Source organism: Cynocephalus volans, chromosome 3, assembly GCF_027409185.1.
Source record: "Cynocephalus volans isolate mCynVol1 chromosome 3, mCynVol1.pri, whole genome shotgun sequence".
Taxonomy (NCBI): Eukaryota; Metazoa; Chordata; class Mammalia; order Dermoptera; family Cynocephalidae; genus Cynocephalus; species Cynocephalus volans.
The window spans coordinates 38,146,524-38,160,102 of record NC_084462.1 but is presented as its reverse complement, the minus strand read 5'-3'; the positions used below and the strand labels follow the sequence as shown (position 1 = coordinate 38,160,102).

Below are 13,579 nucleotides of genomic sequence, written 5' to 3'. Positions count from 1 at the left end.
CGGGGGGCAGGGGCTGTTGGACACCAGGTGGTTGTGGATGCTGGGTGCTGGTCACTGCATTGGGCCCAGACTTCTTGCAGCTGGAGTCATGGTGCTGTAGGCACCCCAGTGGATGCCGTAAAACAAAGGGGACTTCAAGGATAGAAAGAAGCAGTGGCCATTAACGTATTCCTGCAGTGGGTCAAGTTTTCAGATGACACCCTGCTGTAGTAACTTTGGGCTTCGGTGTGGAGGTGCACTAAATGAACTCCAACTTTGAATCAATACAGCTGTATAGACTCCCAGCAGTTTCGCAACTGAATTCAGGGATTGTGGAGACTGGGGCACTCTTTTGTAGCAAAAACTGCTGATGTTTGTGGCAGTTATGGGGCCTTCTGTCTGTCTCCAGCTTACCATTTTCCTGTCCTAAGAAATTCCCAATGGTTCAAGGCAATCCTAGTGGTGGGAATGGTGTGGCAGAGGGAGCATGCCTCTATGTTGGTATCTTGGGCTACTGAGTTCCAGGGGGGTTTTGCCACTCCCATGCTTCCTTCAGTATACTTCTTAAGGCACTCCCACCAAGGAATGATTGTTTATCCATTATTTAGATCCCTTTCTGTGGAGTGGATGAGCACCAGGTAACTCTATTTGGCCATCTTGCCCCCATTTTCATTATTTTCAATATAATGAATGTGCATAGTATGAATGATGCCCATTGTTTCTGATATGGACTTTGAGATGACTAGAATCATGAGTCCATTGTGGCTTTTTCTACTCTATTATAATTGACCTACTTGATAACATCCATATGAGAAAAACTTCACTTTTCATGAAATTTCATTGAAATAATGTTGAGACATTGTCTGAGTCATAGTACCAAACCTATAGTGTGACATTTTAAAAATCTAAACACTGGTAGTCATATTCACACCTATTATAGTATTTCTCTGTTGCTCTGGTTTTGTGATGTTTGTGGGTTATTTATCAGAACTGATTGAACAAAGACAATGACGTCTTAGTGACAAGTTTTAAAATTCCTGTAAATGGGTTTCCCAAGATACATGCAAATAAATATAATAACTAATGGCCTGATATCTGATTTCAAGATCCTAAATTTCATGTGGCTTCAGGACAGTCATTTTAAGAGAGCTCATATGCAATGAACTTTGCCAATTATTACTGATATGGTTTCCTTTAATATACAGACAAGTGATGACAAATTGTATGATCTCATCTCAATACGACACATATTGACCGGTTCTCCAAAGTGAAGACACCTGTATGTGTTGTCTTTATTGTATTCAGCATAGATAATTGCTCAATTTTTGAGTACTGATCGTTACAATTAATTAAGGAAAAGCCATACACCCATTAAAATGTAATTCTTCCTTTTAAAAATATCTTACTCCTGTTCTTTTAGATAATGATTGTGGGTGAAAAGCATTCTTTTGTCTTCTTCAGTAAAAGGCAGCCAGATGTTCTGTACTGGATATGCCTGTTCACCTAGCACCAAGAAGGCATAGCTACCTCTAGTGTGCATATTTAGATCCAAGTAGATGTATTCATGAGAAGAGACATTGCTTTAGTCAATTATGAGAATTTATATTATCTTGAAGACAGATAATCATGTAAAAACCATGGTCAATAGGAACAAGCTGGAAACCACCCTCAGTGACCCTCCTGTCTTAGGGCAGGTATTTGAGAATTCTATTTCAAATCCAGATTTCATTTAAAGCTTGAGACAGTAAAGCACTTGACAGAAAATTGTGGGGCTGAACAAAAATATATGGTTATAAGTGAAGAAAATGTTAGCCTATTAACTTTTAATTCAATAATCTATAATTTTTAACAGTGTTGCACATTTGGGTTCTATGACATTAAAGTGTATCACCAAGACTTACATTTTACTACTGATAAGAGGTGAGTGGCATTCTTTGGAGGCAGAAATATTCCAAATACACTACTGAATTAGTGAAGATTAACCTAAAGGCAGTAATATTTACTCATTTAATCAACATGAATATTGACAAAGGGTATTCTTATTGAGTGAATGCTCTACTTGTTGTTATCTTATGAAAAGAATTAACTGACTTTGTTATAATTGACAGTTAAGAAATTCTCCAATTATTGGTACTGAAAAAAATGTTCCATACTCGTCTGTATCTACACAAGACTAGACCAATATGTTGGCATGCTGAGTGTAATGCCGATCTAGAGTTACTGAAAACATTTTGATAGGTAAAGATTCTACCAACAAAGAGGAGAAAGTGATATTGAGGAATTTGGTATACCCATTAAAACAAAATTGTTTATACACATGAATGCACATACGTGAATATCAGCTGTTAATAACAAGTAAATGCTTTATTTTTAGTCTAGTGAAAGTCTTTAAAATAAAAGGTGTAAAGTACATGAAAAGAAATACAATTCAGAATGGCTTGATAACTGATTTCAGGATCCTGAGACTGCAGTGGCTTTAACAATGTCATTTCAGGAACAACAAATGAAATGAACCATGCCATACATTACTGAAATGTAATCCTTTCACATATAGTGAAGATATAATGAATGAAAGGAGTTGTGTATTCTGCATACAAAATGACTGATTCTACAAGATTACTGTACTAAATGTTTTTCTTGTGTTCAACACCCAAAATTAAACACTCCACCTAAAAACTTATTTTCTGAATATTTAGGTCTAAATAAATAAAAAAAGAATAAACTGAGTAACAAATGACATGCCCATGACTAAGTTATACATATAAAAAAAATACAGCAGAAATAAACTAACATGTGACAAATGTTTCAAAGTCTCCATTAAGTCAATCTATATTAGACACTTGTTCACGTGTAAGCACAATGAAATTAATACACACGTTTATAATATAACAGAATAAAATTTGGTAAACATACAAACATCCACAAAGGGCAAACAGAAATATTACAAAACTCATAAAAAATATCCACACTATAATTCAATTCTGAAATATCAAAAAATTTTAAAGAACAGGCATGAAAGAAAATATTGACACTCTCATGGGACAAGAGGGGCACCCTAGGTGGGGTCGGAGATGACCAGAGACGTAACGACTAAACACTCAAACTCAATATCATTGCGCTGAGGCCCAGTTCACCGGACAATCCAGGAAATGGAAATGAGGAGCCTCATTTCCTTTCCAGGGCCATTGTCCTTAGGACTCAGCCTCAGAGGACCTAAAGAGCACCTTGGAGCGCGGGGACGGGGAGGGATCCCGCCTAGGCGCTGGTTCTGCCACCGCCCAAGCTCCGGTTTTAGGCTTGGGGAAGGCGGGACTCTGCCCCAAGTGCTCTGCGGGGCACAGCGGAGGCTCCCGCCTGAGCGCCTTTTCTCCGGTTGTGCCTTTCAGTGAGACGTTGCGCCCAGGTGGGCACCTCGGTTGCGTGGACCAGGGAACACAGATGAGTGGATCGCCTGGGTCCTGGGCCAGAGCCAGGGCCAGGGTCAAGGGAGCATGGAGCGGTGAAGGGTCACCCCGCAGGCCATGGGGGTTCGCTCTCGCAGCCGAGCCAAATCCGAACACGGGTCCGTGATTTCTCCCGCTGGGACGCTCCCTCGGGATCTGGTCCAGTGAGGGCACCCGGGCGTGATGACCCGAAACGCTTCAGGTGGTGAGGTGAGCAAGTGGTTCCTTCCCCCCGATCCAGGGTGACGCTCAACTCCGTCCAGGCAGCTGCAAGGCCGATGGTGCGACCAGGCCTGAGGGGGTCACAGGGGTGTGGGGGTGCCCTTGGGCTCCCGGGGAAGCTCTGCCGACATGGGAGAGCAGGCCGATGGAGTCCGTTTGCTGAGAGTCGGGACCTTGCCCCAGCCCCAGCCCCGTCCGCGAGGTGGGCAAGCGTCGTTGAGGAATGGGATCTGTGGGCGGCAGCGCCGAGCACGGTGGGGTGCTGCGCTCACGGTGGGGTGCCGGCCCTCAGACTTGTCTCCGTGGCCGCGTGTGCACCACGCAGTCCCGCTGGGGGTGCCCCTTCCCCGTGGGTGGGCTGAGTGCGCGCGTGGCAGCCCGAGGGAACACAGGTGAACGGATGGGGACCGAGTCAAGGGAGCATGGAGTCGCCTTGTGGTGCTGTGAGTCTGTGTGTAAATTTCCTGGGACACATGTTGTCATTTGTGCACTATCCTTGATGACTTATCTCAGAGGTAATGGGGCTGGTGGTGTGTACAAATGTTGCTATTTTTTACTATTGTCGTACTGAGTGTTTAGGCTTCATCATCATTTTAATTGTCAGGGGATCCTATTTTTCAAGTATTTCCATTCTTGTCGATTATTTTTCGGGCATGTTTTTTTTGAGATCTTTTATTCGTGTACCTTTCTCACTATGTTGGATAATGTGTTTGGTGTTTTATGAGCAGTAATTATCAGCAGTATTTTTCCGGCCGTTTGGGGAATGTTATTTGTGGGTCTATTGGAAGCTATGTAACTTTTACTTTTAATTTTTTGTTGTTGTTGTTATTAATGAGAAATAATTTCAATTTTTCTTTTTAGGTCCTCATCATTTAACTGTTTGTTTGCTTGTTCCCTTTTAGATATTGTGTTACCTGATATGTGTCATATAATAGATAATAAACCATCGTAGGACTTGGGCACAAATATCTTTTACACAGTCTGTTGTGTGCATTGTCACTTACCTAAGGCAATCGTATTTACTTTTTTGTGATTTTGAGTTTTTATATGCCTTTCCCTAAATAATGTCACTGACCTACTTGATTTGATCTCATGTGAAAATCTTTAATTTTTTGTGAATTTTATTTGATTAATATTGAGGATATTTTATTCTTCAGTACACAGTTCAATGTGTGATATTTATGACAAAGTATACATGAGTACACTCATTTTCCTGTAATATTTTTGTAGGGATATAATGTTAGGCTGCTTTTGGGTCTCTTTTATAATTTTTGTAATTGAAAGTCGCTGCCAGTAGAAATGATAATAGGACATTCAGTATATTTGCATTTTCTATGAAAGTTAAAACCAAATCCATTAATGAGGACAGTAGTGTCTGAACTTCAGCTTCTGAGTATCATGTTCCTCTTTTATTTTCTGGGTAATGAAAGTGTATTCTTTGAATGACAACTGTTATTATTGACCTTTGAAATAACTAGGTTAAACAAATCATACATGTCCCACTATGTGTTATTCTTTGTGTTGACTGATGCCTTTGATGTCAACCTGATGACCAAAACAACACCTTTTACTGCCATTAAAAATATATATATTGAGGCATTTTTTAAAGTCATAGTTCTTGTCTCAATGTGTTTTCCTTGGTATAAATGTAGGAACGATTTATCTTTATCCAGGGTTGAATAGTTTGAGGGAGAAAATTAAATATATGCTAAAAGGAAGACCAATGCAGGTCAGTTGATGCTACAGTTACTGTGCAGCAAAGAGTATCCCTTTTTTCTTCCCTTAGCTATTGGACAGCTTTGCAGATAAATGTTTTTAATCAGTTATAAACAGTTTGAAGGAATGGGCAGGAGTAGAGCATGAAACGCTTGGTTTGTAAGGGTGGGGCTATATTAACAACACCACAAATGAAAGAATGAAGTATTTCTTTTTACATTTCAGCCTCAGGAACCAACTATTCTAAAAATAGTTACTAATATTTTCCCCAACGAAAGTTTAAGATCTGGGACTATACAATTATAAGAAATCTCATGGCTTTTTGTTGCTTTATTCCTCAGTAATCATTGTAAATTCTATTTTTTTCTTTGACACTCTAAGAAGAGCACAGGATCTGGAGTCAGCAAATCTGGGTCTGTCCAAGTCTTTAGTTCTTCATTCTGTAAAATGAAGATTGTAATTCCTGCCTCTCCCTTCCCCACAGTGTAATCATGAAGATCAGATATGTATGAATGTATTCAATATACTAAAAACTATAAAAATGTTAAATAAATAAATAAATAAATAAAAATATTGGAATTAATAGACATATTCACCCATGTTAATAAATTTTCTTTCCATTTTTTTAAAATTTAATTTTATTTTGTCAATATACAATGTGGTTGATTATTGTGGCCCATTACCAAAACCCCCCTCCCCCCTCACTCTCCCCCCTCCCTCCCAACAATGTCCTTTCTGTTCACTTGTTGTGTCAACTTCAAGGAATTGTAATTGTTGTGTCTTCTTCGCTCCCCCCCCCCCCGGGTTATTTGTGTATTTATTTATTTATTTTTAGCTCCCACAAATAAGTGAGAACATGTGATATTTTTCTTTCTGTGCCAGACTTGTTTCACTTAATATAATTCTCTCAAGGTCCATCCATGTTGCTGCAAATGGCAGTATTTCATTCGTTTTTATAGCTGAGTAGTATTCCATTGTGTAGATGTACCACATTTTCCGTATCCACTCATCTGATGATGGATATTTGGGCTGGTTCCAACTCTTGGCTATTGTAAAGAGTGCTGTGATGAACATTGGGTAACAGGTATACCTTCAACTTGATGATTTCCATTCCTCTGGGTATATTCCCAGCAGTGGGGTAGCTGGGTCATATGGTAGATATATTTGCAATTGTTTGAGGAAACTCCATACCAATTCCATAGAGGCTGCACCATGTTGCAGTCCCACCAACAATGTATGAGAGTTCCTTTCTCTCTGCAACCTCGCCAGTATTTATCATTCACAGTCTTTTGGAATCAGCCATCCTAAGTGGAGTGAGATGGTATCTCAGTGTGGTTTTGACATGCATTTCCCGAATGCTGAGTGATGTTGAACATTTTTTCATATGTCTGTTGGTCATTTGTATATCTTCCTTTGAGAAATGCCTATTTAGCTTTTTTGCCCATTTTTTAATTGGATTGCTTGTTTTTTTCTTGTAAAGTTGTATCAGTTCCTTGTATATTCTGGATATTAATCCTTTGTCAGATGTATGTTTTGCAAATATTTTCTCCCACTCTGTTGGTTGTCTTTTAACTCTGTTCATTGTTTCTTTTGCTGTGCAGAACCTTTTTGTTTGATATAATCCCACTTTTTTGTTTTTCCTTTGGTTGCCTGTGCCTTTGGGGTTGTATTCATGAAGTCTGTGCCCAGTCCTACTACCTGAAGTATTTCTCCTGTGTTTTCTTTAAGAAGTTTTATTGTTTCAGGGTGTATATTTAATTCTTTAATCCATTTTGAGTTGACTTTAGTGTATGGTGAAAGGTATGGGTCTAGTTTCATTCTCCTGCATATGGATATCCAGTTCTCCCAGCACCATTTGCTGAAGAGGCAGTCTCTTCCCCAGTGTATAGGCTTGGTGCCTTTGTCAAAGATCAGATGGCTGTAGGTGTGTGGGTTGATTTCTGGATTCTCTATTCTATTCCATTGATCAATGTGTCTGTTTTTATGACAGTACCATGCTGTTTTGGTTATTATAGCTTTGTAGTATAGTTTAAAGTCAGGTAGTGTTATGCCTCCAGCTTTATTTTTTTTTTTGGCTCAGTGTTGCTTTGGCCATGCGTGGTCTTTTGTTATTCCATATAAATGTCTGGATAGTTTTTTCTATTTGTGAGAAAAATGTCATTGGAATTTTGATGGAGATTGCATTGAATTTCTATATCACTTTGAGTAGTATGGACATTTTCACAATGTTGATTCTTCCAATCCAAGATCATGGTATATCTTTCCATTTTCTTGTGTCCTCTTTAATTTCTCTCAGCAGTGGTTTGTAGTTCTCATTATAGAGATTTTTCACATCCTTGGTTAACTCAATTCCTAAGTATTTTATTTTTTTGGTGGCTATTGTAAATGGGCTAGCTTTCTTGATTTCTCTTTCTGCATGTTGACTATTGGAGAATAGAAATGCTACTGATTTTTGTGTGTTTTGTATCCTTCAACTTTGCTGAAATTGTTTATCAACTCCAAGAGTTTTTTTGTAGAGGCTTTAGGCTGTTTGATATACAGGATCATGTCATCTGCAAAGAGAAACAGTTTGACTTCATCTTTTCCAATCTGGATTCCCTTTATTTCCTTCTCTTCTCTGATTGCTCTGGCTAGTACTTCCAACACTATGTTGAATAGGAGTGGTGAAAATGGGCATCCTTGTCTAGTTCCTGTTCTTAAAGGAAAAGTTTTCAGCTTTTCCCCATTCAAGATGATATTGGCAGTGGATTTATCATATATGGCTTTAATTATGTAGAGATACTTTCCATCTATACCTAATTTATAGAGAGTCTTTATCATGAAGGAGTGTTGAATTTTATCAGATGCTTTGTCAGCATCTATAGAGATGATCATATGGTCCTTATGTTTGATTTTATTGATATGGTGTATTCCATTTATTGATTTGTGTATGTTGAACCAACCTTGCATCCCTGGGATGAATCCCACTTGATCATGGTGTATAATTTTGTGTATGTTTTGCTGTATTCTGTTTGCTAGTATTTTATTGAGGGTTTTTGCATCTATATTCATCAAGGACATTGGCCTGTATTTTCATTTTTAGTTGTATCTTTACCTGATTTTGGTATCAGGGTGATGTTTGCTTCATAGCATGAGTTTGGGAGAATTGCCTCAGTTTCAATCTTTTGGAATAGTTTGTAGAGAATTGGTGTCAATTCCTCTTTGAATGTTTGGTAGAATTCTGCTTTGAATCCATCTGGTCCTGGGCTTTTCTTTGTTGGGATCCTTCTAATAAAATCTTTAATCTCTTTTATTGTTATTGGTCTGTTCAGATTTTGTACATCATCTTGGCTCAGTTTTGGTAGTTTGTGTGTGTCCAGAAATTTATCCATTTCCTCCAGATTTTCAAATTTGTTGGCATATAGTTGTTTATAGTAGTCTTGAATTTCAGATGTATCAGTTGTAACATCACCTTTTTCATTTCTAATTTTTGTAATTTTGTTCTTCTCTCCTCTTTTTTTAGTTAGCTGTGGTAATGGTTTGTCAGTTTTATTTATCTTTTCAAAAAACCAACTTTTTGATTCATTGATCTTTTGTATCTTTTGGGGGTTTCAATTTCATTAAGTTCTGCTCTGATCTTAATGATTTCTTTCTGTCTACTAACTTTGGGTTTGGATTGCTCTTGTCTTTCTAGTTCTTTAAGGTAAAGTATTAGGTTGTTCACTTGCCATCTTTACTTTCTTCTGAAGTAAGCATTCAATGCAATAAAATACCCCCTTATTACTGCTTTTGCCGTATCCCACAGGTTTGGGTATTATGTATCATTGTTTTCACTAGTTTCAATAAATTTTTTTGATATCCTGTTTGATTTCTTCTTAGACCCATTTGTCATTAAGTAGAATGCTGTTTAATTTCCATGTGTTTGTATAGTTTCCAGAATTTCATTTGTTATTGATTTCTGATTTTATCCATTGTGGTCTGAAAAAATACATGGGATACTTCCAATTTTTTTGAATTTATTGAGACTTGATTTGTGATCTAACATGTGATCTGTCCTGGAGAATGATCCATGTGCTGATGAGAAGAATAAATATTCTGAGGGTGTTGGATGGAATGTTCTGCAGATAGCTGCCAAGTCCAATTGGTCTAGAGTGTTGTTTAGATCTTGTGTTTCTCTGCTGATTCTGTGCCTAGATGATCTGTCCAATATCAATATTGGGGTGTTCAGGTCCCCTGCTATTTTGGTATTAGTGTCTATTTCCTTCTTTCCTGCTTTATAAATCTGGCTGCTCTGACATTGGGTGCATATATATTTATGATTGTTATGTCTTCTTGATGGATCAATGCTTTTATCATTATGTAGTGGCCCTCATAATCTCTTTTTATGGTTCTTACTTTAAAGTCTATATTATCAGATATAAGAATAGCTCCTCCAGCTCATTTTTCATTTCTGTTTGCATGGTAAATCTTTTTCCATCCTTTCACTCTTTGTCTGTGTGAGTCTTTATAGGTGAGGTGGGTCTCTTGAAGGCAGCATATAGTTGGTTCCTCCTTTTTAATCCAGTCAGTCAGTCTGTGTCTTTTGATTGGGGAATTTAATCCTTTTACATTAAGAGTTATTATTGAAAAGTGTTGATTTACTGCTAGCATTTTATTGATTTTTGTTTGGGTGTCTTAACTGTCTTTTGTTCCTTTCTTTCTGATTTGATGTTTGTCTTCTGTATTTGTTGGTTCCTTGAGTTGTAGATGAACTTTTTTTTTCCTCTTCATTGTTGGCATTTTAATTTTACTAGTGGGTTTTGAATTTTCTGGAGTTTTTATGGCAGTGGTAGTTATCTTTCAGGTACCAAACCCAGTATTCCCTTGAGAATTTCTTGTAAGGGTGGTCCTGTGGTCATGAACTCCTACAGGTTTTTTTTTTGTGTGAGAAATATATACATATTTGCCCTTTATTTTGGAAGGATAGCCTTGCGGGTTAGAGTATTCTTAACTGGCAATTTCTGTCTTTTAGTATTTTGAATATATCATCCCATTCCTTTCTGGTTTTTAGGATTTGTGATAAAAAGTGTGATGTTAGTCTAATTGGGGCTCCCTTATAGGTGATTTGATGCTTCTCTCTTGCAGCATTTAAGATTCTCTCTTTCTCTTTGAGTTTTGCCAATTTGACTATAACATGTCTTGGAGAAGACCTTTATGGGTTGACTACATTTGGGGATCTTTGAACTTCCTGAATCTGAAGATCTGTGTCTCTTCCTATACCTGGGAAGTTATCTGCCACTATTTTGTTGAATATGTTTTCAATGCAATCTCCTTTTCCCTCCTCTTCTGGGATACCCATGATTCGGATATTTGAGCGCTTAAGGTTGTCTGATATCTCTCTTAGATTTTCTTCAATGTTTTAAATTCTTTTTCTTTTTCTTTTTCTTTTTATCTGCCTGTGTTGTTTCAAACAGCCCATCTTCAAGGTCAGAAGTTCACTCTTCTGCTTCTGTAAGCCTGCTGGTTAAACTCTCTGTTGTGTTTTTTATTTCATTGAATGAATTCTTCAGCTCAGCAAGCTCTGCTACATTCTTTTGCAGGGCATTGATTTCCTTGTACATTGCTTCTTTCAGATCCTGTATACTTTTCCTCATTTCATCCTGTTGTCTAACTGAATTTTCTTGTATCTCATTTAGTTTCCTTAGAATTATCACTCAAAATTCCTTGTCAGATTTTTCAAGGGCTTCTTGTTCTATAGGATCTAGAGCTTGAGAGTTATTACCCTTTGGTGGTGTGCTTTCTAGATTTTTCATATTTCTGGTATCTTTCCTTTGATGTTTAGTCATTGTGGCAGGGGATTTCACGGTCCACTAGTTCAACACTATTGTCTGGCTAGCATGCTACTGGGGCTGCCAATTTGGCACAGCTGCCTCAGTGTCTGCTCGGTTGCCCACTGGTGCCTCGGGTGCATGGTCGCCTCAGGTCTTGAGCCTCTCCAGGAAGGCGCCTCTCTGGTCAGCATGCACTCAGCTGGGCTGGGAATGGAGTCAGGCAGCGGTGGCAAGGCCTACCTGCTGGGTCTCACGCTGTCACCACAGGGCGCATGGTCTCTGCAGATCTTGGGCCTCTCGGGCTGGGCGCCTCTCTGAGCGGCACACGCTCAGCTGGGCTGTCGATGGAGTCAGGCGGTAGTGGAGAGGCTGGGTTGTATGCTGGCACCGCAGGGTGCGTGGCCCTCATTTTTTTTTTAATTTGTGAGGCATTGATGAGAACTCAACATAAATACAGTGTCATGTTAGGCACAGGTTTACAATTTTTGTATATGAGTTGTCCAAGGCATACGAGAATTAATACATTGGGACTTCTGTTTTCTGGTCTGGCAAGTAAAAACTCAAAAGAATTGAAAATCAATAATTCCGTTCAAATCCATGAGAGAACTGAAGACACAGAAAATTACTACCCTCTAAATTAGAGGCAGTCTGCCAGATACAGAAAATCACAACTTATTTCAGTATTAGCCATTGAGAAAAGCTTCTGCTGGAACTAGTTCCGAGGGGGAAAAACTTTTAGTATAATTGACAAATTGCTGGAAACTTACTGTGCACAAGTTTTAGAGTTAAAATTTTTTATGAAGTCCTCTCTTAGGGGGAGCCTCTTGTGTGACTTCTACCTCCAAGAGCCCTGGTTCTCACAGTGAAGACTGCAGAACAAACCCCACAGGGAGAGGGGCAACATGGTCATTTTGAAATATGCCCAGAGCATTCTGTTCTTTTTAACAAGACCTTATCTCAAAGGAAACTCTTTAACCAGAGCCTAACTAGTGTTTTACGGGAACCAACTGACTTTAGTGTCTTTATTCTTAATACTCATATACTGTTAGAGTAGATATCTTGGCTCATTTTTCCTCATTGTGTGCTTCAGAGTGATCATCCAGCAAGAGATTTGTCATTCCATGGATTATGTATGAGTTGTACCTTTAGTGGTAAAAATATTCCTGAAGGCCATTTGAGTACTGAATCATGCCCTTTAAAGTGATTATATCCAGTCATTCATGCAAAATGAGTGAGTGGTGGCATATTTTTACCAATCAGTGGCTGATCTACTTAATGGAATCCTCATTAAACCTTTTTTGTTTGTTTTCAGCTTGAACATGCTTTGATTTAATGGTGAAGTGTTTTGTAATTAATTGCAATCACCTTCTTTAGTGAAATATTCATTTTGATCTAAATGCAGGAGTAGACAATCCATTCCTACTTTTCTATGTTGGGTTTGCTATGGCATTATGATGTTTGTGGATCACTGAGTCACTACTTACCACTAAGGACTGGCGATTTTAGGGTATGGTTTGAGATTAAGTTATATAAGTCGCCCTTGATTAAAACTGAAAACAATTATAGGTAGTCTAAAATCCTGTTTCCACATCTTGAATCTTGCATGGCTTCATTAGCTTCAGTATAAGGGAATGCATATGTTATGTATGATGCCAGTTGTTACTGATATGGATACTTGCATATTTAGCCAAGTTATAAGGACATAGAAATCATCCCTTGCCAGGTTATTAAAAGACATAAAACCTATATACTTGGTCCTTACTGTATGTGGTGAATCAATGATCCACATCTTACGTAATGGGTTATATTTGAAAATCATAAATATCAATCTTGTAGAAATTTGGAATAAAAATCAAGAGCTATATACACATAAGAGATAATGTTATCCGCTGACTATAGTCCTACTTCTGTCTCTTAGAGAAGGACAACTGAGGAAGAAAATTCTTTACCCTATTGACAACAGAGCAATTTGTACCACCTAGGTGTCCAGCACTGAATATGTGGCATGCAGTCCACTTTAGCACCAGCGTTTAAAAAAACTATCTATGGTAAGCATATTAGATGTAAGTGTATTATGCATAGGAGTGCCATGGCTTGGGTCAATGATAAGATATTATCCTGAAGAGAAGTGATGACACAAAAATCAAGCTCAGTTTGATCACAGTGAGGCCCAGCCTAAGACAAAGTTTGTGTTTCTTAGTTTCCTTCCATGGGAATTTTATTTTATCCTTCATATAGTGAAATCTTTCCATGAAACTTGTTTTGCATATTTCTGGCTGTGTATTTCTAATTGAAGCATAAAATCTGATTCTTTAAGTGTTATTTAAATTTTCTGTAATTACTGATTTTCTTGGATATTTTGTGCTAAGTCCTCGGCTCTTGTTGTCTCATTACACATTTCAGCGAGTCCTATTGGCACTATTCTATTAA

At 38.2% G+C, this 13,579-nt stretch overlaps 2 non-coding genes across 2 annotated transcripts; both read left to right on the top strand.

Moving 5' to 3' along the window:
- The first annotated feature begins 1,562 nt into the window (after nucleotides 1-1,562).
- Nucleotides 1,563-1,644, top strand: LOC134374223 (small nucleolar RNA SNORD115). The gene has a single exon (XR_010023091.1). It is a non-coding gene; the product is annotated as a small nucleolar RNA SNORD115 (small nucleolar RNA).
- Nucleotides 1,645-13,245: 11,601 nt separating this feature from the next.
- Nucleotides 13,246-13,321, top strand: LOC134374221 (small nucleolar RNA SNORD115). The gene has a single exon (XR_010023089.1). It is a non-coding gene; the product is annotated as a small nucleolar RNA SNORD115 (small nucleolar RNA).
- The last annotated feature ends 258 nt before the right edge of the window (nucleotides 13,322-13,579 follow it).